Source organism: Python bivittatus, unplaced genomic scaffold, assembly GCF_059951505.1.
Source record: "Python bivittatus isolate LINGU-HERP-01145 unplaced genomic scaffold, Pbiv_v1 ctg000020_np1212, whole genome shotgun sequence".
In the NCBI taxonomy this organism is placed as follows: domain Eukaryota; kingdom Metazoa; phylum Chordata; class Lepidosauria; order Squamata; family Pythonidae; genus Python; species Python bivittatus.
This window is the reverse complement of record NW_028277030.1, coordinates 23291520-23318511: the sequence shown is the minus strand read 5'-3', so window position 1 is coordinate 23318511 and position 26992 is coordinate 23291520. Positions and strand designations below refer to the sequence as shown.

Genomic DNA, 26992 nt, shown 5'->3' with positions numbered 1-26992 from the left:
ATCCCTTCACCCAGGGAGCCACCACTGCCTCTCTTGCCTCACCTGGTAAACTAACCCTTTCCAGGAACCCCAACACAAACCTCCAATCTCCTATATGCAGAGTGCCATAAACTAATCCTTTCCCGCCTTCTCCCACCTTCTGGGAGGTTGGAGGTTTGCGATAGAGTTTACAAGCACGCATTGGAGGCTGCAATTTTCAGCCTTCCTCCTGCAAGAGCCAGCAGTTTCCAACACAAGCTGCAGAGTGTGCATTGTGCCTGCACATGTCCCTCTGCTTCCTCCAGTTCCACTGCCACCCTGAACAACACCTCCTGCACAGCCACCCCCTTTGCCCAGGAAGCCCCTGCTGCCTCTCCTGTCTTGCCTGGCAAAAGCACCCCACACTCCACTGGCTCATCCCACTGACGTCTCCAGAGTCTGTGTGCTATCGCTCCTCATGTTGGCAGCAGAAGACAGAGCTCCTGTGCCCACATGGCTGCCCTGCCTCTTTTTTTTTTTACAGCACTTTTTACTTGGTTGGACTTATGAACAAAATGGATCTATGAACAGCCTCTTGGAACATAACCTGTTCATAAGTAGGGGACTGTCTGTAACAGGGAATAAATGAATGAAAAGTTTCAAATATTTTTCAGTGGCAACAGGAAATATCATGACTACAGGTAGTCCTTGCTATCCGATCACCATAGGTACTGGAATTTAGGTTGCTAAGCGATTTGGTTAAGTGAATTTCACATGACTGGAGCTGATTTTACGATCTTTTTTATGACAGCTGTTAAGCAAATCACATGGTCGTTAAATGAATCACATGGTTGTTAAGCAAATAACGTGGTTGTTAATTGAATCCAGCTTCCCCAATGGACATATTTGCCAGAATTCGCTTAATGACCACATGATTTGCTTAATGATGTAATTCACTTAAACAACCATGTGATTCACTTAATGACTGTGGTGATTTGCTTAACAACCATCATAAAAAAGGTCACAAATCGCAATCATGTGACCATGGGGGGGTGCGACAGTTTGCAATGGTTGTAAGTGTGAGTACAGGTCGTAAAGCACTTTTTCCAAGGCCATCTTAACTCCAAACCATCATTAAACGAACAGTTGTTAAGTGAGGACTACCTGTAACTCACTATAGGAACCTTACCTACATGAAAGGAAGGAAGGAATTGGGCTGCACAAATTATGAGGCACAATAGAATTCAGCCCTCCAACCCTTCCAAAAATTATAATTTTTAATGTTGCAAAAAGAGGAAAAATATATGTTTTACTTCAATGTAATCTTAAATTTAGATTGAATTTAATGTTTGTTCCTGCCCTATCCAAGTCTTTGTCTGCCCTGCCTGCCTAACTACTTCAGAGAATTAGGGCATTAGCCTATCATCTAAAGTCCATGTGTGGCCCTTAGATTGAAAGTTTTATATTAAGTTTTTTATTTCATGGAAAAATATTTGTTCTTTAACATATTAGTGAAAAAAATGACACCATTCTTTACTTCAGTCATCTCTATCCCTTCATTAGCTAAGGAAAAGCAGAATATAAATCTACTATTGTTGTTGTTCAGTCGTTAAGCCGTGTCCGACTCTTCATGACCCCATGAACCATATTGTGCCAGGCCTTCCTGTCCTTCACTGCCTCCCTGAGTTTGCTCAGTTTCATGCTCATTGCTTCAGTGATGCTATCTAACCATCTCATCCTCTGCCATTCCCTTCTCCTTTTGCCTTCAATCTTTCCCAGCATCAGGGTCTTTTCCAAAGAGTCCTCTCTTCGCATTAGGTGACCAAAGTATCTGAGCTTGAGTTTCATTATCAATCCTTCCAATGAGCAGTCAGGGTTGATTTCCTTCTACTATACCTGCTAATAAATTACCTCTAAAACAATTTAGCCTCTACTGTACAAATCAACTATTACTTAAGCATTTCTCCCACCCTACACATTGTTCCACATCCTATCTAATGAAAGTAATTCTCAGCTTCTTAAAACATAATTTACAAAATAAATTTTGAAAAACATTGGGAGATGTTTCACACATTCATTTAATATAATGAACCATATCTGTAGTCCAAAGAGAATATCAGAGAATGTGAGATAAAAGTCAATGCTTCTATCCCATTTTATGGCCTAATGCTGATAAAACACTTTCAAAGGGCTGTTTAGTTAAGACAAGAGGGGGCTCATCTTGACAATCAAGATTAACATTTTGACTGTATTTTATGTAGCACTGCTTGGGCTGGAACCATATTCTACTAGAAGATGTAAATGTGCAGACATATCCTGGGCCCAGACCTTTGCTTTTTCTATTTGCAGGAGGAATCCTCCAGGAGAAGTGTGATATTTTTCCCCTCTAAGGGCCCTCTGCTACAGTGTACTTTTGACCTGGTGTGATTAATCTTTGAAGAGCTTGTAGTTCTTGCAAGGCCAGATGAACTATAGGGACTGTAGGCAAGTGCAAGGCTGAAGGGGGAAAAAAAAAAGCAAGAACTATATCAATTATATGCAAAAAAGTGTTTGCTGCATAGATGAATGAAAAACATTATTATCTGTGAACTCCTAAGAGCCAAGAATCTAACCCAATTGCCCTACAAGCATGACACATTATGCAAATCTTACTTCAGAGTTACACTGTCATGCTCCATCTAGATGTCTGCCTGTGAGTGACAACAGAACAACCAACAGCCCTGATGTCTGATTATCAGAATACTATTTCTAGGAACAGGCCATGAAGTTTTGGAAATCACCTGAGATAGTGAGAGAGCCCATGGAATATGTGTCAAATAAACAGACAAGCAAAGGGAGTCCTGAGCAAGGAATGAACTGTATTGATGAACAAATCCACCACAGCTAAAATGTAGTCTATCCTTAGTATATCTGCAATGAAATCCAGAATGAAATTCAGTAGCTACTGGTTATGAACTGTGATTTTATTGGGGTCCTATAATTATAACAAATACAGAGTTCTCCATCCTTTTTTTCCCCCACCAGAAAACAAAAGCAATTCTTGTAAATAAAATGTCTTCATGCCATCAGTTCAGGCCCAGACAAGGAAGAAATCTGTCCTGGATTTTTCCCTCTGGGTTCAGGATTCTGGGTAATAATAAGGATGGTAAGGTAGCATACTGGTTTCTTAGTTTCCAAACACATCCTGAAACTCCTTAGATTTCTTTTATCAAGCATTTTGACTCCCTTGTCTGGTAATCAACATCTCCTTCTTGGGGCAGAAGAATTCCTGACAATGGGAAGACTTGAAAGGGACCTGACTGGCAGACCAAAAAATCTGCAGTCATGGAGTTTCAGCCAGACTATTCTTAGGATCACAGGTAAGTGAGGTGTTGTTGCCATATATCTCTTCCTGATGGCTCTTCCCAAAGTTCTAGCACCAGAAGAGTGATTTTCTGAACCATGATGCCAGAGACTTTGGTGGACAAACTTAATCTAAAGTTACTGGTAGCCTCTTAAGACTCTTGTTTATACAGAAGCCCTTCCAGATACAGGTAGTCCCTAGTTTAAGAACAAATTCTGTTCCCAAGGTCTGTCCTTAAGTCGAATTTGTACATAAGTCAGAATTGTTATTGCACAATAAGTAGTATTGTGTAATGAACTTGAACCATTGTGTATTTAACTAGAATCATTGTGTATTTAACTCAGATTTTGCTACAGTAGGCTCCATTCTTAACTATGGGTCATCTGTAATACAGCATTCTTAACCCGTGGACTACCCATACTCTAATGGTAACTGAGAATATTAGGAGATTAATCTTGCTTTATCCTATAATTTTGCTAATACTGCAATTTTCATCAAAGCTATAGGAAAAAGGCTTTTTAATGGGAATTCCATTATGCTGCAGAGCAATTTGGTCATGAACACCAAAAGCACACTCAGTGATCTAGGCCATTCAGAATTTATTTATAGACCCATACACTTGTTAGTATGCAAGCAAATGCACATTTGAATGTATTTTCAAATAGTTCAGAAAGAAATACGGCTTACAGAAATAATAGTTATTATTGCCTAAAGATTCATGGGTAATCATTTTAACTTACTTCCACCTGATCCCCATGAACAAAAGTATTCAACCTTTTATAATCTAACTACTATTTAAAATACTTCAGTCAGTTTATGAGTGTTGCTTTATTCAGGAGAAATGTCCCATTTTTCTGGCTTTACTGGACATAAATTCAAAAGCACACTGCAAAACAAAACATAACACTAAAGTATCTACTGGCACTAACTAATTTAAGCTTTTCATACTTTCTAAAAAGAAACCATATTCCTAGCATTAATTCCCAAAAATGTTTATCAAAATATAGATATGGCATGTTTAAACTTGGGGGTTCTTGGATGGACATTTGGACACTCCAGTATCCGGATTCCACAAGAGACTGAGACTTGTTTCCTAGCCTTGAACTAGAAAACTTCCCCATAGTATACGTGGAGACTGTTCTTAGGCTGCTGATCTGTTTCCTCTAGGATAAATCTGGCCCTTGAAATTGCATCAGTTCTTCTCAGGCAAGTAATCCAGAATGGGCTAGTTCCTTAGGGCAATGATGGCAGCTAGAAATCTCATGCCTCATCATCTGACAGGGTCTCATTCTTCATCCCTCCGCCCACTCATCAATATACAGGCCCATCTAAAATGGATCTTGCAAGATGAGAATGAGAGGACATTTTATCCCTGCCCATTCATCCCTCACTATAAGCACTTACCAGTTGAACTCACCAGAGATTTTTTTTTTAATTTTTACTTGAAGCAGCCTTCAAAGACCTCTGTAAATCAAGTGCAACTGACCACTGAAGCCCACAAACTCATTCAAGTTCTTTATCTGCCAGAGTAGATAAGAAATGATCCACTTAGAGGACATCAGGATGATAAAAATCCCACTTTAATTTGGTCATCTAGAAAAAATCTTACAGAGACATGTACAATCTGCATTCCACTAAAAATACAGGGAAACAACTAGGAGGGACCTCAAGTTTCTGAGGCCATCATTTGGGTGAACCAGGGTAAGGGTCAGGGCTGTGCCAGCTGCACAAATGTGAGGCATCTATAGCAACAGCTAACTGAGCCAGCTACATTTGTAAAAGTTTATTTCATTTTTTGAAAACCTCCTTGTAGCTAGTTGAGGTGTTTTACGGCTTCAATCTGTCCCATTTTATGGCCTAAAGTCAGCAATAAAACACTTTCAAGGAGCTGTTCAACTAAGAAGTAATAAGAATAGGAAGGCAGCCATTTTCAAAGTCAGAGGTTGAAAAGCCAGGAAAGCAAAACAAATGTATTTCACTAACTAAAACAGACCATATGAATGGTCTGAGATCTCCATAAAAGCCAGAAGCTGAAGCAGGAAAGCTCAAAGAATCTAGGAACCCAGGTTTATGGCAAGGCAGGGGGACTGAACAACAGAGCCAAGGCGTTGGTGGCCTATAGCATTATGAGCTGGAGACAGATCGATAAATAGATAAATATAAAAATAAATAAATTTCCATATCCTTTGAGTCAGCCTTGACTCCTGGTGACTACCTGGACAAGTCCATACACTGTTCTTGGCAACATTTTTTGGAGTGGCTTGCCACTGATTAGTTCCCTAGGGCTGAGACAGTGTGACTGGCCCAAGGTCACCAAGGCAGGACCACAACACATGGTCTCCCAGTTTCTAGCCTGATACCTTTAACCACTGCACCAAACTGGCTCTCAACCCCTCTATATACAAAACCTTAAAGCAACTCCCACACTGACACAGTTGTTAGCAGTATATGAACCTCTAGGAAAGCATCTGGCCTTGAGAAACCTCATCATCTCTGCCCTTGCCTTTTCAGGGATCTTCTTTCTTTAGGGCCTGGGAGGGAGAAAAGTTCATTCTCTTCATCAAGATGAACTGTTGTATTTTCTATAGTGCTGCTTGAGTCAGCACCCTGCTCCAATAGAAGGTATCTACAGACACCTCCTGGGCCTCTGTTTCTGTTTCCCTTTGTGGCAGGAATCCATCAGGAGAGCCATAACAGAAAATTACATGCTAGCAAGCTCATTAGGAAATTATTTACAAGGCTGACCCAGCATGTTCTCTAATAAACTAATTCATAAGGTTTTTATGAATTAACTTAGCACGAGAGAAAATGGAAGCAGTCCCCACACTCAACCAAAGGTTTAAATAAAACTAGAGAGTATAAAAGGGAAATAAGTGGAAACAAGTAGCCTTAACTTCTCATCCTTGTGCAGTTTGTGTCAGCTCCACTAGGTGAACCAGACCCAGAAATCAATTCCACAAGAAAGTTAAAACTATGTTTATTGAGACTGGCTATAATGACAGTATCTTGCAAGTCTGATTGTGCAGGGCCTCCTTCCCCTTTCTTATACTCCAGCGAATCAGGGCAGCACCTGCCTGAGCTACTGCTGAATGTTATCTCATTTCTCTGGACCTAAAGCATGTTCAGCCCCTTTGGCCTAGGTAATGGCTCTTGCATATTTCAATCAAGGTAATCTTCCTTACTCTCTCTAGTTTGCACCTTGTCACATTTACTCATCACTCCCAAGTTTAATGTGGCCTCCTCCCAAGTAAAGGTACACAGAACTTCAACTCTGAATTCCAAAATGGTATTTTTGAAAACAACGTCAACTAAATCAAAATTTAGTTGATTTACCACATGAATTTGTGTGTGTCAGTTTCTTCTTTTTAAAAATACTGACTTGTTTTTCAGAGATAGCCTAGAGGAGAGCAACAGATATCTACATAAAGCAGGAAAATCTGGAACTGTCCAATCTATGCACAGCTCTTTTTGTTATTAATAGCAAACAGATGATAGAACTTCTCAACATAAGTTAATAAGCAAAAACGTATTCTGGCTGAACCAATAGAAATTCCTGGGCAAGGCATAAATCAGGTTTATCTAAGGAAAGGCTTAAAATCAGTCAGTCCTGTTAATCAATTTACAGGACAAAATTTCTTATTGTAACTTGAAACAGGAATCAATTCTCTAAAAAGGCAAGTAATTGCTAGCTTAGCAATTAAACAAGCCAAACCAAACTCCAACAGCTGATTAAAAACACTGCCAAATACAAGCAAGGACATATTCCAACTTAAAAATTATACAGTGTGCAGAACAGTATTTTTAAAGTTGTTCTGTTTAATAGGAAGCAACTAGAAACTAAAGTTAGTTCAGCAGTAAAAGCTATATACTAACATCTTATTAAGACAATTAAGTTGTTCAAAGGTCCACTTATATATTCAAGATCAGATTTGTTCTAAAATGGTTAGTTTTAAGCCATGACAAATCTACATGATGATTAATCACACACAGACAACCTTTATAACAAATATCACTTGCTCCTTTCATAATATTAGAGAAGCACGTGGTTAAAGTGATCTATTATTCAAAGAAAACAGACATTGTTCAGTGATATGAGCAAAGTTAAACATATGCACAGAAGTGGACATTGTGCTGATGTTTGGACAACCCTGCAGTGCTACACAGTGGATTTCCTGTGAAGGAGACATTTAAAACTCACAGACCAGTCTATAGACATTTGCTCATTCAACATGGCTTCACATGAAGGAAGAATTTTAAAAAGGGAGTAACAGAAGCTCAGAATGGATTTTGTTAGTGACAGAGTGCCCTCTGCTGTTTGACTTTAAGGATAAAAGAAAAATGTCTTTTCTATCTTAACATTTTTAGTCCAATTAAATATTTAACTCTTCTGGTGTTATATAGACACTAGGGGGATAAATACAAGTTACACTTAAAATTAAATAACTTGAAAACAAAAAATATGGAAATAGAAGACTTCCAAGTAGCTTCTACAATGATATTCTTTGGGGATCTCATGAAAAAATAGATTAAGAGTACAGTTTTAATCAGATCATTAATAAAAAAGCAAAAAAAGAACAAGTTTTATCTACATTCTCTTTAGGAAAAAGGGATAAAGAACAAGCTAAAATAGAAGGAAGATGCGAACGAAGTGCTCATTTTAAAATATATTCAATTTAGTCAATTAGCCTTTATAACTAATAAAATTTGTCCTCCCTTGCCCACTAACTAGACACATAATTGTGCATTTAGACAGCAATGCTGATAAACAGCAGCATAATATGATACTATCTGAAATTATTAAGCTTTCTGGAAATTTCAGTTATTATATGTTATATAGAAATTAACATAAAAATATTAATGGAAACAAGCATTTTTAAACATCAGCCTATGTTCACATGTTATTGCATCATAGGCTGGATAATCTATCAACACAGTCCTATATGAATCTACTCAAAGGTAAATCCCAGTGACTACAATAGGATTTACTATTTATTATTTGTAGGAACCAAAATGGTTCCAACAAATGGTTTCTTTGGTCCTCACATATTTCTGACTCACACTTCATACTAAGTCATGGTTTGTTTAACCATAGCTTACTGAAAAGCACCTGTTGGCTAAGGTTCACCCAACAGACTAAACCAAAACCAGGTAGGTTAATTACAGTTTACACCCATTTTGTCTCATTTACCCTGTCCTTCAGTAAGTTTTAATACAAGAAGTATTTTACTGGGTTTCCATATGGCAAAATCTGAAGAGGAAGCAGAGTAGAAGTATTTTTTCTACGGTAAATTTTAATCACAGGGTATAGTACTGGTTGATCTTAAGAGATGCACTGGCACACAAGGAAACACGGAACCAAAATGTATGGCTTCTCTGATCAATGCCAGCCCTAAAAGCTAGAGAAATATAGCACTTGGAAAAAGTATTTCTAACAGGTTTTGCTGTTGAGGGAAGTAGAACCACTGATTTTACATGCAAACGTGCACAAGCTTTCCATGCTAAAAAGAATATAAAGTCTTGGCACCACAGGTCAGTTGGTAAATAGTTGGCCATTTTACATGGGAAGTAATTTCTGAGCTTTTATAAACTGACTTAAAGCTTCATAATTGGGATTGTCCTTATGTCACACATATACAACAATTTACTTCCCAGGTTGCAAAAGCATATTTGGCCAAGTCTATCTACTGATAGATTCTCAGTAGATATGTATACAGAACAATAGTACAACATACAGACTCTGTATCTCATACCCCTTCTTGCATAAAGGAGATAGATAACAGTTTTTTTCCCCAAATTCTTTACTTTTAAAAAATATAGTCTTATTCTTATTCTCATATTTATAAAAAGAGGTGTGTGTGTGTCTATGTGTGTGTGTGCAGATGTGATATATATTCTCACCCATCCTAGCAAAAAGTCCAAGCCATCTCCAGATTCTAAGAAAAATTCCTGTCTGAAACAATGTGAAATGATGGCAGTCAACATGGCCAACATGTTGTGATTGGGTATAATAAGTCTCTTGCATTCAGAAATTACATACTGAAATTAACTAAAGAGCATAAATAGCCTGATTAACAATATTTATTATTGGGATCTCACTGGAATCTGTCAATGGTTCTTTACAGAATGTTTGCCAAAAAAACCCCCAGAATAATGAATATACTACATACTATGAATAAGCTATGGCGTATCACATATTCTCTTCTCTCAGTATGTCAATAGAATAATAATTTCTAAATCGTGGAAAAGAATTGTTCTACTTGCTCTACACTCATCAAACCTAAGTACTGTATCCTGTTCAGGTCACATTTTGAGAAGGATTGCAATAAACTGGAAGAGATTTCAAAAATGACAAGAAGGACTATCAAAGTACTGAAAGTTAAGCTCCATACAAAATGAAGGAACTTGAAGGGAGGGGGAATATGACATCATTGCAAATTATTATCTTCCCATTTTCAATTTAGGATTGGTATGGATTCAAGTGACATAAGGCATCAATCTTTCCAAATCTTATCTCCAGATTAATAAACTGAGCTAACTATGAGTTTTATTTTTGTTAAGAACCACATGTGAACCAAGCCACTGTGGTTTACAATGATGGTTTATGTCTTAATGTTACAGGTAGATCAGGCTGCTATACCTTACTCAACAACGCAGTTAAAACAAATAATTGTTTAGTGCAACGAATGAACCTAGCCATCAATTTTATTGACAGAATAGTATTCAAGTATATTAAAACTTATTTTGCGCAAAGCCTATAAATACAGTGATATGTCCTTTTTTATTTGTGTAATTTAAGATGGAAAGCTGAGTGGGTACACATAATATTATCATTTGTGTTTCTCAGTAAGCTTGTAACAGTAATTAACTCTTTAAATTCTCCTCTGGAACTTTCTTAATCCCAGTCAATTTTTTGATCCAATTAGGAAGAGAAAAAGGCAAAAGATTGGGCAAGAAATCTCCACATATACTTTTGTCTTAAGAGAATATTTTATATTTTGGACTTACCATGGGAGGGATCAGGGTGACAAGGGTTCAAGAATCCACTTGATTATATAGTTGATTTTGAACTATTCAACATCTTTCTGTGTAACACTTCTTGAAGGACTCAAAGGTGTGGTGAGAATAAAATGAGAAAATGCCCTCAAGTGTGCTGCACTGAACTTCCATGATACAAGTGTGCTAATTAAGAAGCAATGTAAACATAATAATTATCCATTAAATGTGTATGTTACTGAATCTGTTCAGCTCACTATGGCTTACAACAAGAACAAAAATCTAATATTTATTTTTCAATTAGAATTTCATTATCATGTTATATAATTTATTAAAATGTAAAATATTTTATTACTGTTGCTGTAATTTATTTTTCATTCAATTATTTTAACTGAATAAAAATGATGGTAGAAGTGCAATCAGTAGCCATGCAGATCATTGTCCTGGTGCCTTTATCATATTTGTGGAGGAGTTTGATGTTATTTAACATTCCATTTATAGGCACTGGGATGAATTCTCACAAATGTAAACAAAATGCAGGCATTCATACTGGACACAAAGTGGATGTTATTGAAGAAACTTGACAATCAAGGCCAATTCCTTCAATATAAAACTAAACCAAAAGTCAAACCAATTTAAAAGCCTCATTGTTACCAGGAAAAGATTGTCATTAGAAGATCTGTCCACTAAGTGGCAATCTTAGCCTGCCAAAGTTAAAAACAACAAAAAAAAAAAACAACACAAAAATATTCTCCATCCACCCACCCACCCCAGCGCATTGCAGATACCTGATCTTAGAACAAAAATGTAGGTGGCATCTCGGACATTCAGTATCACAGACAACGATTAAAGGCTGCACCTATGATATGCTATAGTTTAAAATGAAACATCAGCAGGAATAGGAAAAAAAAATTAACACTGTCAATAAGAATAAGAGATGAAAAAACAAGGCAAGGAAATCCTGCTGAGCCTGACTGCAGGAATAATTTCCAACCCTTTGGAAATGGCTATAGGGATGTGCCTGTATTTTCTTCTGTGTAACAAAATAACATGGGGGGGGGGGAGGTATGTGTGCGCACGTGGACATTTTCTCCCAGGGACTAATCAGTGTGCGTGCATACTGTTGTATGTGTTTGTCTGAAACAGTATAATCAAGGTGAATTCCTAGGTGCTTTGTGTACACGTGTGGATATGTGTTTGTGTATCTGCCCTCCCCTCATATTGCATTGTCTTTGTGTATATGTGTCCTTAAAGCACAGGATCAGCTATCTGGGAATGAAGGCAAGGAGGTGCTCAGAATGGAACAGTCAGCAATATTCTGAGCCACTTCTTCACTGCCAATCTCTGGAGTAATTGTTCAGGGCGTATCTATTTTGTACCTGTGTTGGGTGGAGTTCTGAATCCATTTCTGGCAATATGTCTGGCAAGAATAAAGATCCAGATCTGTTCATACTGCACGGCAAAAACACTCTGGTGTTTGGCTTTTCTTTCTTCTTCTTAGCAGACTATGAACAAGATTTTGTTGTCCAAACTAGCCCTGAACTTTACTAATAAAATGTTTTTATGCATACGTAAATCATATACCCAAATCATTAAACTAAATAATTACTAGATATAGGTTGGATTCATACAACACACTGAATCATACTGTGGTTTGTTTCCTGACTTAATGTGATATGTAACAAACCACAGTTCATAAGCCATGGTTTAAGGGAGTATGCTGCAGCTTGAAACCAAGGCTTGTTGTTATTGGTTTATTATTATTACCAGCTTAATAGAACTGGTAACAAGGCAGGAACAGCTAAAAACATAGCAAGATAAATTAATTCCCAAGTACTTTACTAAAATATATCACTGTTCACAGTAATATATGGATACAGTAGAAATAGGAAGTCCTAGAACCACATGTAGTCCCAAAGCTTTGGGGGGGCATGGGACCCCCCTCCCCTTCAACTGTGAAAATGGGAGCAGTTTCCTGCCCTTCTTAGGTAGATACGCATGGAAACTGTAGCATAAATACTATCATAGGTTTAATAATCCCCCCCCCAAAAAACAGAAATCATTGCTGTTCCCACATAGAGTCCCACCCATTCTCATTCTTCCCAAAACTTATCCTGTGCTAAATCATAATCAGTACTGTTTATAAACACCAATGTTGGAATTAAAGCCAAAATCAAACCAACCACTAGAATTTAGCAGGACAGGACATTAAACCCAGCAACAAAATGTAAACGATAAGGACACTCTGGAGCAGTAATGGCCCTCACTATATTCTAGAAGTCTTGAGTTTTTGACTTAAAGGAATGGCATTCCAGAATAAAGACAATATTTTTTGTACATGAAAGGGGATGACAACATTATTATGATGGCTACTTGAATTCTGTACTGTAAATAAATTAATCCCTTTGGTATGGCTACAGTGATTCCAGAATAGAATAGGAAGATTTTAATAAAGTAATTCAGCTACATGGGTGGGATCTGAGGGCCAGCTACGATGCATTAATTGTGCAATTTCATTTCATGTGTTTATTTTGATTCCTTTAAATATACAGCCCTGTGAAAGGAGAACAAACAAAAGGACTATAAATGACAAAGAGGGGTTGAACTGCTATCCTGATAAAATGTCTTCTAAATTATTTCCCCCAGTAATGGGTTTATTGGGGAGGGGGGGAGAGGACTATTTGTTGGGGCAAATACAGGGAGAAGATAAACCTTCTCCCTATAAACCACTTCTGCAGTAGTTACTAACATACAAAAAGAAAGTGGATATTTTACACCTAAATATCAAAAACACCTAAGAAGGGCCATGTTGGTTCAGGCCAAATGCATATTTGCTCTAGTAAGAAATGGCCAAGATTCAGATGACTCAGGTAAATCCACATAGAGAAGACATGAATGTAATAGTGTCCTTCTGCCTGATTTCCCCAGTAACATATTAACAATGCCTTATGGGCAAAATATGGGATGTAAATAATAAAAATAAATAAGAGGCATATTTCTTCTGATACTAGAGAAAATACACGGTCATCATTTCTAGTAGTCGCTGATTAATTCATGAAATACAAACCTATCTTAAACCTTATTTAAAGCCACCCAAGTGGCTTTATATTTTAGGGTAAGTTGTGAAGACCCATCTTCTTTTATTTGTTCTGGAGCTTCCACCACTCATCTTTAATCAGTGACTCAGATTCTAGTATTATATAAGAGAGATTCACTTTCCCCACATTTTTTGCATCATGCACGAATTTAAATATTTCCATAAAAATGTATTTGCTGCAGTGCAGACTGTTGCAAAAACAAGAGAACATGCATAAATACATCATTCTACAAATAAGAAAAAAACTGAGTACATCAAGACATACACACTTCACATGACTTTATGTTTTAATGATAGTTCCATATATAGTGACCATTATTTTAGCAACATATTTGCATTAGTATTTTATTGTGCTTTATTGTATCCTGGCAATTTTGCAAGTGGATGGTTAAAAATGCTGGAAATAAATCAATAAATACAAACCTATCTTAAACCTTATTTAAAGGTTAAATAAAATATATAATCCAATGATTCAAAAAAATCTATCAGTCCCGCTTAAAATCTCAAATTCTGAATGTTCTTTTCCTGGCTTACAATATCATAACAATAATATGACCCCTTAATTAGGTACACTTTGTAGGATTTAGAACCTCTACCAGATGCTTCAGTAATAATAGTAGGATAAGCCACTTCCTTAAATTCACAGAACAGTAGGGTGTGAATTATTGTCTCCACTTCTCTCTATCCAAATGGACAGGCACACAAGTCCTCGCCTCTTCTTCTGGATTATCCTTCCAAAAGCGCACATGGAATATGTCACAGTGGGCCAGTTTAAAAATTTTCCTACGTTTAAAGACTATAAAGGAATCCAAATCACTCTCCACCCCCAACTCACTTGATTCTTGACTAAGCAGAAAAGTTACCATACTTCTTTAAGGGAAAATGGTTTGATCTCTAGGTCATCTGCCTTGCACTTATTTACAATATCCTTTTAATGTACTGTAACAATACAAGTATTCCAAGTTGGATCACACCATTGATTTATATAGAGGGATTATGAATAAATATAAATCTGTTCGTTGCTTTTTTTTTTTTCCCCTAGACATAAACAGACATTTATTGGGTGATGAGCATTACAACTCTAAGATTATCTTCCTGATTGGTGATAACACAGTATCTAAGATGCCTTGCTTCAACATTCATGATTTAATGTCTACACAGACCTGCACTTTAGTGCCTGTTTCCTATGCAGGAATTCTATCAAATCTGTGATAGAATTCTATCAATTCTATCAAAGCATCATTTACATAAATGAGATCTGAAACCTCATGATTACACTGGTTAGGAAGAGAGAACAGGATATTGACAGGCACCTGAAAGATTAATTACAGGACTGGGAAAGTACCAATGCTTCCCATTTTTCTGCTTCATTTTATATTTTTAACCTCACTTATAACCAATGCTAGAAACGAACATGTTTTATATTAGCTATGGAAGTTTTGACTGTCTCAGCAGTATTAGTAACATAAGCAGTTTCCTAATTTAAGAACACTGAAGTTACACATTTTGTTAAAATATACTCTTTCAATAGTTTAATTAGCTATTGATCCTAAATAAGCAGTTTTGGCATTATATGCTTTAGGAGGTATGTACCTGAAGTGCTAATAAGTTAATGAAATTTGAAGAGATCAGGGATTTCTCAATTAGTTCAGAGCTAAAGACATATTCAGTAATATGTATATATAAAGATACCGTTAACTACACAGAGAACCACAAAGGAACAGGACCTAAAAGTCTTGAATTGGGGGTGTACATTTATATATAAATAAGACAGACTAGATTCAGAAAACATAGCTAAAAACAATATGCAGTTTACACTGATATACTTGATACAATGACTATTTTCTTACCTGATAATGTATTTCTTTTGAATCAAGTTCACCAATCTGTAAAAACAGAAGTGTATAATCAATTACACCACATAAGGAATGGTTATGTGTATGGTGATAAACCATGCTCAAACATTTTCTTTGTCTTCATGCATTGTACAGATTCTTTTTGGGGTATTAAAAAACTTGCTTGCTATCAATATATATTTATTTCAACATTCATAATTTTTATAACATTGTAATGAATGGACGGATAAGAGGGAAAGAAGCATCTTATTTACTGCCAGACACAAAAAATTACATGGATGTGTGTCTATATTTAGAAGAAATATTCCCAGAAAAACTGAGATTAGGTTTGCTCATGGTAGCAAGTCATTTAATTAAGATATTGAATAACCCACAACTGGTTGGATACAAACAACACACTAAATCAAACAACTTGCTTACAAACAGAAGTCAGTAGAGTTCACCCAGTGCACTAAGCCCAAACAAACCAAACCACATTATGGCTAAGTGCGAGGAATGAGCCAGATCAGAGCATGTCACTAACATTCCATTGCCACAGCAAAGAGTTAAAAGAGACGATCGAGACAGAACACCACATGACTGTTAAGAAATAAGCCCACTGAGTTTAATAGGATGGATTCTAACACTAATGAATTCAAACCTCTGGCACTCCTGAAATCTGAGTGACTTAAAAAATGGTTTTAATTTTTTTTTAATTTTAATAATATTTAAATGCTAATGTTTGAAACGCTAACGTTGTTTCACTTGTGATTTTACCATTAGAAGCTGCCATCAGCACTGTGAGCTGGAAGGGCAGAGTGTAAATCTGAAATCAGATTATCTTTACCTATCTCACAGAACTCAAGAGAAACAATCCAAGCCTCTTTCATGGGGCAGAGCCCCAATCTGAAAGTCAAGCTTGAAACAATCTGATATCATGGTTTATGCTTCTTCCCACTTTCATTTCACAACTTTATTCTCAGCACAAAACAGACTACTAGAACTCTAGAGATACTGTAAAACCACCAACTGTGATACTCTTTTTTCCCATTTATTCCTAATACTTATAACATTTAATTAAAAGACATAAAATCAAAGGCACATGCTCTGTTTCAATCTTAATAAACAAGATGCAATCCAAACCTTTTGCAGGACACCCAGCCATTAAAACAACAACAAAACTACAAACAGGCACGTGGTGTGTGCTTCTACAATCTCAGAATTCTTCATCTTCAAGTCAATAAGAGTCATGAGTTTTTTCCACCAACATCACTATCACTTCCCAGAATTTAAATAGTTCCAAAAGAGGAAGGGCAAATTTCTATTTTGCTAGTACCCTAATTATATCCTGTCTGTCAGCATTTACTATAGAGGAAGTATACACATTCAGTAAAACTGGTTAGAGAATAGGGGAAATCTGGAAGTACATCAATGAGGAAATTGATGTAGGAAAAAAACTCCATGTTTTCAAATCATTATATGCATTTTGAAAATCAGGACAATTTCCAATAGGCAACTAATAACATTTAAATTTAAACTTATAAATGAAAAACCTGCTATATCCTAGCACCACAGTAAATCCGTCTACCCTGAATCAAAGTTTCTACAGACACATTATAACAAAGAAAGTTTCTCTATACTTATTAAAGGTGTGGTGTAAATGAAACAAATAAATAAACTTTATAATGCCTCCAGACTGATAATGCTGGGTAGTAGTATGTTTGGTTTCCTATATCCATTTTAAAATAAGACCATCTGTCATAAACATTTAATGTTTGGATACACTCATTACAGCAGCCATTTTGTGAGAGTGCTCATACGTTCTCAATAACGTCTCTTTAGATCAAAATAGTAATATAATTAACTATACCATTCTTTTTTTTTTTCAGGAAAAGCGATTTAAGAAAAGAAGTACCCCCCCCAAAGAATATATTCAACTTTGCAATCTTACCTGTTTAGAGATTCTCCAAATTCTCCTAGAGATCTAAGAAGAAAATGAAACCTGCAAATTTAAATTCAGAACGTTAATTTATCATAATTCATTAATTTAAGGAAATCCGCTATTAAAAAAAGGTAGAATAAGTAATCCATTTTATGTACACATGCTGAAAAATACTATCAAGTATTATTTGGCATTTGGAAGTTTTTCATCAAAGTATAGGCTGATTAACACACTGGGAATATCCCTTCCATACAAATTATCTCATTTAGTGTTCTGCAGTTTGGCATTACATTTAAAATATTCCTCCTGTGTCATTCTTAAACATTCTACTTCCTTCTCTCTTTTCCCCTATTAAATGCATACTTAGAAAATATTTTTGAAATACAGAACTAGGATTTACATGGGTTATTTCCAGTCAAGGGCCCAGCTTCTGAACTCAAACATGTTCCAATAACTTGGTCATCTCTTGCTCATCATCAGTGATTCAACTACAGTACTGCTGTCTGTTCTCAGAATCATACAGACAAGGTGGAACAGCCACATTCCTTTGCTGTCTTGCTGGGTTAAGCTTAACCATCATCAAGAAAAACAAGTGTCCTCCACACCATTATAAGAACAACAAGAGCACTTTCCTTAAACAGGTGATAAAACTGATATCCAATCTTTAAAAGACCCCAGCAGAGATAAATTAGCACCATATTCTCTGCCTCCTCCTCCTCCTCCTCATTCCACCCAACTCCCAATGGCTCTGGGTGATTCACAAGTAAACAACATTAAAAGGAATAAAACCATACAATAATAAACAAGAACAAAGAATACAAGATGACAAATCGGATAGGAGCAAAACCAAACCCACACAACTTAAAGGAGCTTTCAATTACCCTTGCCGAAGGCCTAGGCAAAGAGCTAAGTCTTCAAGGCTGTTCAAAACACCAGCAGGACGGGGACCATCTGGATCTCATTCCAGAGAGCAGGCACTGTGACAGAGAAGGACTGCTTCCAGGGCCCTGACAAATGACATTGTTTAAATGAAGGAACCTGGAGTGAGACAACCCATTAGACTGAATTGGCTGGGCAGATACTACGGGGGATAAACCTATGCTATGTAGGGCTTTATAGGTAACAACCAGTACCTTGAATTGCACCCAAAACAAACTGTCAACCAGTGCAGCTCATCAAGCAGGGGTTTCACATGGGCATAACAAGGTATGCCCATCACTACCCATCCTGCCACATTTTGTGGTCTTCAAGGGCAGCCCATATACAGCATGTTGCAGCAGTCAAACTATGATTTATTTATCTAGGAAGAATAATTTTGCCCCTTACCCAATAAGTATTTTTAAAATGCAAAGTTATCTTATATTCACTGAGAATATGACAGCTGAAACAGGCAAGTTTTATTTTTCTAATCTTCCTACAGGGATGGAGAAATGTCTCAGATTTGGGGTGAAGCTCCAATTAGGTCAATACATTATTATTGTGGGTTTCCCTCTTAAACCAAGAACATTTCAGTCATTTAAATGTCATAGCAATGTCCTTGTCCTTCTAGGTGACCCTGAGTTTTCATTTTATGCAATTTAATTTCTGACAGCATGAAAAGTGTTTGGTTCTCAGTTGTTCATAATAGTGACTATCAATTAGATAAAAGATATGCTGAGTCTCCAGCTTGTGGAGAAATAACATTTTGCTTGGTGTTCCTGGAACTATCTGTATCTGTACTGGTCAACTCCATGACCCTTCTTTGAGCTTTGAACAAATGTGGAGCTACTTCTCAACTGCCATCCATTAGATATCTACAAGGAGATATAATCTTGATATAATAACCTCTATGCACCAAATGTTCTATATTATGTAATTTGCCAGAACCACTACATCTGCTTATCCCAGTTAATATCTATAGTCACTACAATTTCTGATAAAATGGGCTAAAACTTTGGCTACATGCAGATCGAACAATGGGAAAATATGTGGCAGAAAGGACTGAAATTCACATTGTGTTATAACCATAGAGAGAACTTTTATAAAATGATATATTGTTGGGTTTTGTCACCAGAAAAATTATCTAAAATGTACAAAAGTTCTTCAAATGTATGTTGGCAATGTGAACATCAAAAAGGGACATTTTATCATCTCTGGTGGACTTGTAAAAAGCAAAAAAAAAAAAAAAATTGGAATCAGATACATATTTTAATATAGAAGATTTAAAAGATTAACATTCTATCAAAACCAGAGACCCTCCTTTTGGGCTTGATGGATAAACAGCTGGAAAAAAAACTTATGGAACTTTGTTTTTATATATGATAACAGCAGCAAGACTTTTATATGCACAGGGGTGGAAAGATACGATACTACCTACAATGGAAGAAAGGATGGTGAAGCTGATAGAGTTGGCTGAAATGGGGAAATTGATGGCTTTGATTCGAGACAAGACGTTGTGTAATTTTAATGCTAACTGGAAACTTTTGGACTTTTTTCAGGAAACAGAAAAAAATGAAATTATGTTGTATTGATTTGATTATTAGAAATAATATGGGTTAACAGAAATAATGGAAATTATGTTGTAAATTTAGAGCAAGAGTTTGATGTACATTGTTACTTGTATCTGTTGCAAGGAGGATTGGAAGTTAGTTCTTTTTTTCTTTTGCCTTTCTCATCTTTTCTTTTTTTCTGCACTCTTGATCTTTATTATCCTCTTTTTTTCTAATTTCTTTTTTTCTTCTCATTCTTTTTCTTCATATTAGTTGTTAGGTTTTACTTTTTTAAAAAATTAATAAAATTATTTTATATATATGTGTGTGTGTGTGTATTCACTACCATTCCTAACCCTTATACCATTCTTCAACTGTAGTTCTTTTTATTAAATGCTCATTTTCAACCAACAAAAGCCTTCAAAAAAGTCCCCCCCCCCCAGCCAAATATAAACTATTGGTATTGTTGTCCAAAGAATTACTTGAACTACTTTTAAAAACCTTTTTCTTCAAACAGTAATTCCTTGTGTTATATTACACACTGCTTTGCAAATTCCTAGTTGTTTCAGAAGCAGTTGGCAGTGTATGGTCAGTCATAAGGGAAGGAAGACACAAATGTGTAATTTGTTCAGGTACTTCAAAATTCAAGATGCATAGTTTTAAGTTCTTGGTCTACAAGAATGGTAAACTGTAACAGTGTAACACTTAAGTGACAGTGAACAAATCCATTTAACCGTATTTTCTAAATGGCCAATTCAAAACCTGTAGCACAGCAGTCAACTATGTGTTCTGAGAAAAAAGCTTAGTGTACATGCCAAGTTTGAGCAATCACACTGTACACTCAATTTAACTGAGGGCAATACACAACTGCTGCTTTGGAAGTTTCCTGCTGTGGAAGAAATAATGAAGGCCATATGATTAGACTTCCAGCATGCATTAAAAATGAAATCATTATCCCCCCAAAAGGGCGGGGGGGGGGGTTGTCCATGCAACAGCATAGTTAAAAACAACTTACACAATGACTAACAAGATAAAATATTCCAAAAAAAATTTCTAGGCCCCAAAAAGTCTCCTGTAAAATTTTGTTTGTCCTCAATTATTATTCTCTCTCCTGTTTTCAAAATGGCACATTAAACAGAAGCAAAAGAACATGTCCATCAGGAAACATGGGTTACCCAGCCTTTCTACCCTTCTCTTACTGATCTTGACTTGATATAGGAATATTATAACATTAACACCCGCTGTAAATGGATGGTTTCAAGGTGGAGCCAGTGTGCTTTAGCAATGATAATGCTGGCCTTCCATCTCTAGTTCATTCAACATCTGATGAAAGGTGAGACACAGAATTTTAAGCTTATCTTAATGTTCTCTTTACTCTGCAGGTGAGCAAACACTTCTTGTATATAGAAGCTAGCTTAAGATACAGTGTACTTAAGCTTTCTTCCTTATCCTTCCCATCTCCAGCTGCAAATGGAGTTACCTAAAAATAGACAATAAATATGTACCTTATATTATGTAAAGAGTTTTTTTTTTTTTTTTTTAACACTTGCTGATCTTTTCTGGCTCAGAAGCCAAGGATGATTGGGCCTGCTTAGTACTTGGGTGGAAGTCTTCCAAGAAATATTCAGCCTGTAGACTAGACAGGGAAGTTTAAAGCACCATCTTGGAAGAAAGCAATGGCAAGCCACTAGCATAAAGTCACAAGGAGTCATGTTTGACCTATGGGAGATTGAAAAATTACGTTTAGCTTTAGTTTATTGTCATGGAAGTCTTTCTCTAACCAAATAGCAGCTCCTATGGGATGGGTTACAGATATGTTAACACAGTAATTAGCAAGTTGTCTGCCCCACAATTTTAAAATGAGAATTGTTGAATTCCCAGCATTCTCACATGGAATCTCAGGAAGTTGTGGGTATCCTGGCAGCTGCATAAAAGATACAGTACTGTGCAAAAGTTTTAGGCAGGTGTGAAAAAATGCTGTAAAGAATGCTTTCAAAAATATATATTGTAATTGTTTATGTTTATCAATTTACAAAACGCAAAGTGAGCGAACAGAAGAGAAATCCAAATCAATATTTGGTGTGACCACCCTTTGCCTTTAAAACATCATCAATTCTTCTAGGTATGCTTGCACACAGTTTTTGAAGGAACTCAGCAGGTAGGTTGTTCCAAACATCTTGGAGAACTAACCACAGATCTCCTGTGCATGTAGGCTGCCTCAAATCCTTCTGTCTCTTCACGTAATCCCAGACAGACTCAATGATGTTGAGATCAGGGCTCTGTGGGGGCCAAACCATCACTTCCAGGACTCCTTGTTCTTCTTTATGCTGAAGATAGTTCTTAATGACATTGGCTGTATGTTTGGGGTCGTTGTCCTGCTGCAGAATCAATTTGGGGCCAATCACATGCCTCCCTGATGGTATGGCATGATGGATAAGTATCTGCCTGTATTTCTTAGCACTGAGGACACCACTGATCCTGAACAAATCCCCAACTCCATTTGCAGAAATGTAGCCCCAAATTTGTAAGGAACCTCCACCATGCTTCATTGTTGCCTACAGACACTCATTATTGTACCACTCTCCAGCCCTTCAGCGAACAGTCTCCTGCTACAGCCAAATATTTCAAAGTTTGACTCACCAGTCCAGAGCACCTGCTGCCTTTTTCTGCACCCTAGGTCCTGTTTTCATGCATTGTTGAGTCACTTAGCCTTGTTTCCACATTGGAGGTATGGCTTTTTGGCCACAATTCTTCCATGAAGACCACTTCTGGCCAGACTTCTCCAGACAGTAGATGGGTGTACCTGGGTCCCACTGGTTTCCACCAGTTCTCTGCTGATGGCACTGCTGGACATCTTCCAATGTCAAAGGGAAGTAAGCATGATGTGTCTTCCATCCACTGCATTAAGTTTCCTTGGCCAACCACTGCATCTATGGTCCTCAACATTGCCCATTTCTTTGTGCTTCTTCAAAAGAGCTTGAATAGCACATCTTGAAACCCCAGTCTGACTTGAAATTTTTGCCTGGGAGAGACCTTGCTGATACAATATAACTACCTTGGGTCTTGTTGCTGTGCTCACTATTGCCATGGTGTATGACCTGTGACATGAAACTGTCCTCCACAACCTCACCTTAGTAGCAGAGTTTGGCTGTTCCTCACCCAGTTTTAAGCTTCCTGCACAGCTGTTTCTGTTTCAGTTAATGACTGTTTCAACCTACATATGAAATTGATGATCATTAACACCTGCTTGGTATAATTGGTTAATCATACACCTGACTCTAATCGTACAAGACTCTGTGCAAGTGTACAAAGTGTGCAAGTGTAAGAATTGATGCTGGTTTGAAGCCAAAGGGTAGTCACACCAAATATTGATTTGATTTGGATTTCTCTTCTATTCACTCACTTTGCATTTTGTAAATTGATAAACATAAACAATTTCAATATATATTTTTGAAAGCATTCTTACTTTACAGCACTTTTTCACACTTGCCTAAAACTTCTGCACAGTACTGTATGTTAAAAACAATATTTCTTTGACACCCATGTTAATGTGAAGTGCAGAACAGATTCCATTCAAAGCCTTCAGCTGTGTACTTGCCACCAGCATGCAATTAAATATAAGAGTAACACAATAAAAAAACACACTAGTGATCAATATGATTGTGCTGCTGGGCCAAACAGCCTTAGCAGTCACCTTCTTTCTCAATTCAGTCAAAATTTCAGGAGAAAAATTTTCTAGATTTTTTTTTTTAAAAAAGAAGGATTCTAGTTTTTGTATATTCTTATATTTTTCTTCTTGTACTATACAGGTAGTCCCCAGGTTAAGAATGCCCGGTTTAAGGACGACCCATAGATAAGAACGGAGTCTACTGTAGCAAGATTCAAGTTAAATACACAATGGTTTGAGTTAATTACACAATACTACTTATACAGTATTATACAATAATACTGTTCTGGCTTACATACAAATTCAACTTAAGGACAGACCTTGGGAACGGAATTCATTCTTAAACTGGGGACCACCTGTACAATAACTCAAACAGAGCAACTAATAGAAAATTACATTTTGGATATATCTGATGTGTGACTGGAACTGACAGCCAAGCAGTTAATTTCTTGTCAGGATAAGTAATAACATTTCCTGGAAATTAACTCTCTAGTCTCAGAGAATCAGGACAGGTTGGCCCTGTGACTAAGATGCACATGCTGGCAGGCAAAGTAATCTTTGTAAGTCGTACATGCTTTCAAATACATGTAAGAATGAAATTAGATAATTTTTAGATTATGATACTTCATCATAGGGTTCCTCTTCTAAGAACTAAAGGCTGCACAGAATTGTTGATCAACTGTTGACTGATCATCAAATAAGCAGCATAAAATTGTTCTGAAGTTCAGCAAAATACTTGAACAAGCTAACTGAATGTTTATTGTTGTAAACAGCAGCCATTTAAAAAAAAACAAGAAGCCTAAGAGTGAAGAAATGCTGAAATAAAGATTATTTAGTTTTAGTTGCATTTATTCCGATCCTTCCTATTATATCCTATGGTGATTCCTATCACCATAATAAAATAGGAATCCAGAGCAGTGTGCATAATTCTCATATAAGCAGCATTATGCTGAAAACAGTCAAAAGTTAATACTGTAAAAGATTTCTTTAAAACCCTATAGATTACCATTAAAAAATGGAAGGCAAACCTCAGTGAAACACATTCTGTATTTTAGGAACTCCTAAAGTTAATTGTACAGAATTTAACTGGGACAACTCTGGTCAAAACCTCAATACCTCATCTTAAGTGGAAAAAAATCACAAGTCACATGGCAGTGCTTTTCTCCTTTTATGGACAAGAAGAAGGAAGACAATTCAGTTCAATAAACTGCTCATTTCAGGCACTCACTTAAAAAAAAAAAAAACCCTGCAAGTTGTAATGCATCTCTCCCTCCCCTTCCCTTGGTGAAAATGCAGACACCCTGAAATGTAAAAAACAAAACAAAACTTTATTATTGTCTTCTCAAATATTCAATGAGTTAGATCTTGTTCCTTAGTAACCTGGAATAGAAATACTTTAAAAATAAGTGGCACAAATACATTCTATATATTAGCATTCATAGTGTGCTCATAGCTTTATCATTAGTATTTGACTCTTCTTTTAAACAGATTAAGCTGAATAGAAGAGTAACAAAAATGCACATATGCATTATCTGCTATTTACAGTTTTTACAGATGTCCTACAATGTCTCCCTCAATCAACATGCTAAATATTGCCTTTGTTCAGAAAAAAGGTATCTTAACACAACTAGGAAAAAAAAAAAAGCTGAAAAACTAATTAAAAATCCATTATTAGTCAGCTTGCGCAAGCATTAGGAATATACAGAAGCAATTTCCCCAGGGGCTAGAAGCATCTCGTTATGTCCTGGTTTAGATGTCCTAATTTAGATCATATGCAATTGGATTTGACAGTATATGAAAGAGTGACATATCAGTATGTATGGTACCAGAGATTATTTTTTTCTGGTGAAAACAATATTTATGTATTTCTAATTACTTCACTTGATAAAAAAAAAAAAAAAAAAACAAATCCATCCACACCCCTTTCTAATGAGGTATAAATCAAACCTCAGAAACAGCCTGGATATCAGAGTCAAAAGGTCAGGGATAGGACAACAGGCCATCATCCAGCCACTTTAAGGAACAAGAACAAAAAAGCTTGATGACAAATAAAGAATGAACAACTGTGTACTGCAATTAATTATTATCTTTAGTCTCTAGTATCAAACCAATACTATTGTGGCTAGACCAGCTACTCCTGCACAGAACAGATAATGGGGAAGAAATTCAAATTTTTATGGAAGCTTTCCTCAATCCAGTATTGTCAGATATACCAAACAATAATAGAATTATAACATCCATCACCCTTCAACTGGCTAAGGCAATAACGAAAAGTAGAGTCCAACACTTCTGAAGGACAATAGGTTGGGAATGACTTCTATGTGAAGGCTCAGCTAAAAAGAAGGAATGCAGATTTTTCATACAACGTTGTCTGTAGCTAAGATATCTACAGATTGTTGAATTGTATTCTTTACTTCTAAGCAGGTCAAAGAAGAAATAATTGTATTCTAGCTGCTTATGAGGGAGACAGTGACACAATTAAGGTCCTCTAGTCCAGGGCTGGCAACTTCTGAGGAATCATAACCTTCTAAATGGCTACAGAAAGCAATTCAGTGATACTATGGTCAAAAACTGTCCCCCTTCTGGCAATTTTAACCATGTATATGGGAGTGGGAGGCCTCTCAAGAGTGAAGTGTTCTCACCTCACTCTTAAATTCCAAATTTCCCCCCACCAGAAATTAAGCCATTTTGCTGCTGAATTTTGGCACAATTTCAGAGTGCTTATGGGCAACAAATAAGGTAGTTGGGGAGATCACATATGATTCATGAGTTGCCCTCTGGTCAGTTTCACAGCCAGCAGAGATTGAAATGAGGGTTTCTAAAGCCAAGCTCAACACTCCAGTTCTCCAGTTTGCTTTGGAAACTGATGAGACAGAAAAGGCAAAAATATGTGGCTCTTGAGATGTGGTCAACTTAGTGGGTCACAAATATGTAAACCTAGTTCAGGTGTTATAACATACTATCACCAACTAGACAACGCATTGTTGTACGTTTAGATTGAAATTATAAACAAATGCATGTTTGCATCAATAAAACTATTTACTTTAAAAAAATATTACCTTTAAGTGAACCAACTAATTAACAGTGGCTATTTTAAGGATTTTGAAAAGTTCAGTTTTAAATATAACTTGCATAAATACATCTACTTGGCAGTATGTACAAATAAAACGTGTACTGATAAAACAATGTGTCTCCAGTGCTTTAGCAGCTTCAGGTTAATATTGAATACACACACACAGGTACATACATACACAGAATAAGGAACTGAAATGTCCAAGTTTGGAACATCAATAGACCAAAATTTTAAGAAAAATGTAAAATATACTTATGACTAACGACTAAAGTTAATTCATCAGAAAATCTTGTTCTATCTATACTGAACTCCTCAAAAATGGTTTTAAAAGGATGGATATCAGAATGTTTGTGTTGGCATTGTAATCTGAGGGTTCTCTGACTCATATGATTTGGTCATGTTTTTTTATGACTTTTTTGTTTTCAAGTGATTACATCTGTTAATATAACTTTGGGGAAAACCACAGCAGTTAGAGATGTAAATGAGATGCTGAATTATACTCCAAAAATATGGAATTTTATGAAGAATTGGCTCTACTGAGTCTGAGAGTTGGCAAAGAGAATTATCCCACCTAAGTGGAAATGACATGTTAAAGAGTGGATTCACATACATGTTC

The 26992-nt window shown here is 36.4% G+C and overlaps 1 protein-coding gene across 10 annotated transcripts in view; it reads right to left on the bottom strand.

Annotated features, from left to right (window-relative positions):
- Positions 1-26992, bottom strand: part of CYRIA (CYFIP related Rac1 interactor A) — a 67663-nt gene that overhangs the window by 26658 nt on the left and 14013 nt on the right. For all 10 annotated transcript variants that reach the window (XM_088135827.1, XM_007438130.4, XM_088135861.1 and 7 more), the window contains exons 2-3: positions 17178-17228; positions 15242-15277 (exon numbers count right to left, since the gene is read on the bottom strand). The gene's annotated coding sequence lies outside the window, so the exon portion shown is untranslated. The remainder of the gene's footprint in view (positions 1-15241; positions 15278-17177; positions 17229-26992) is intronic.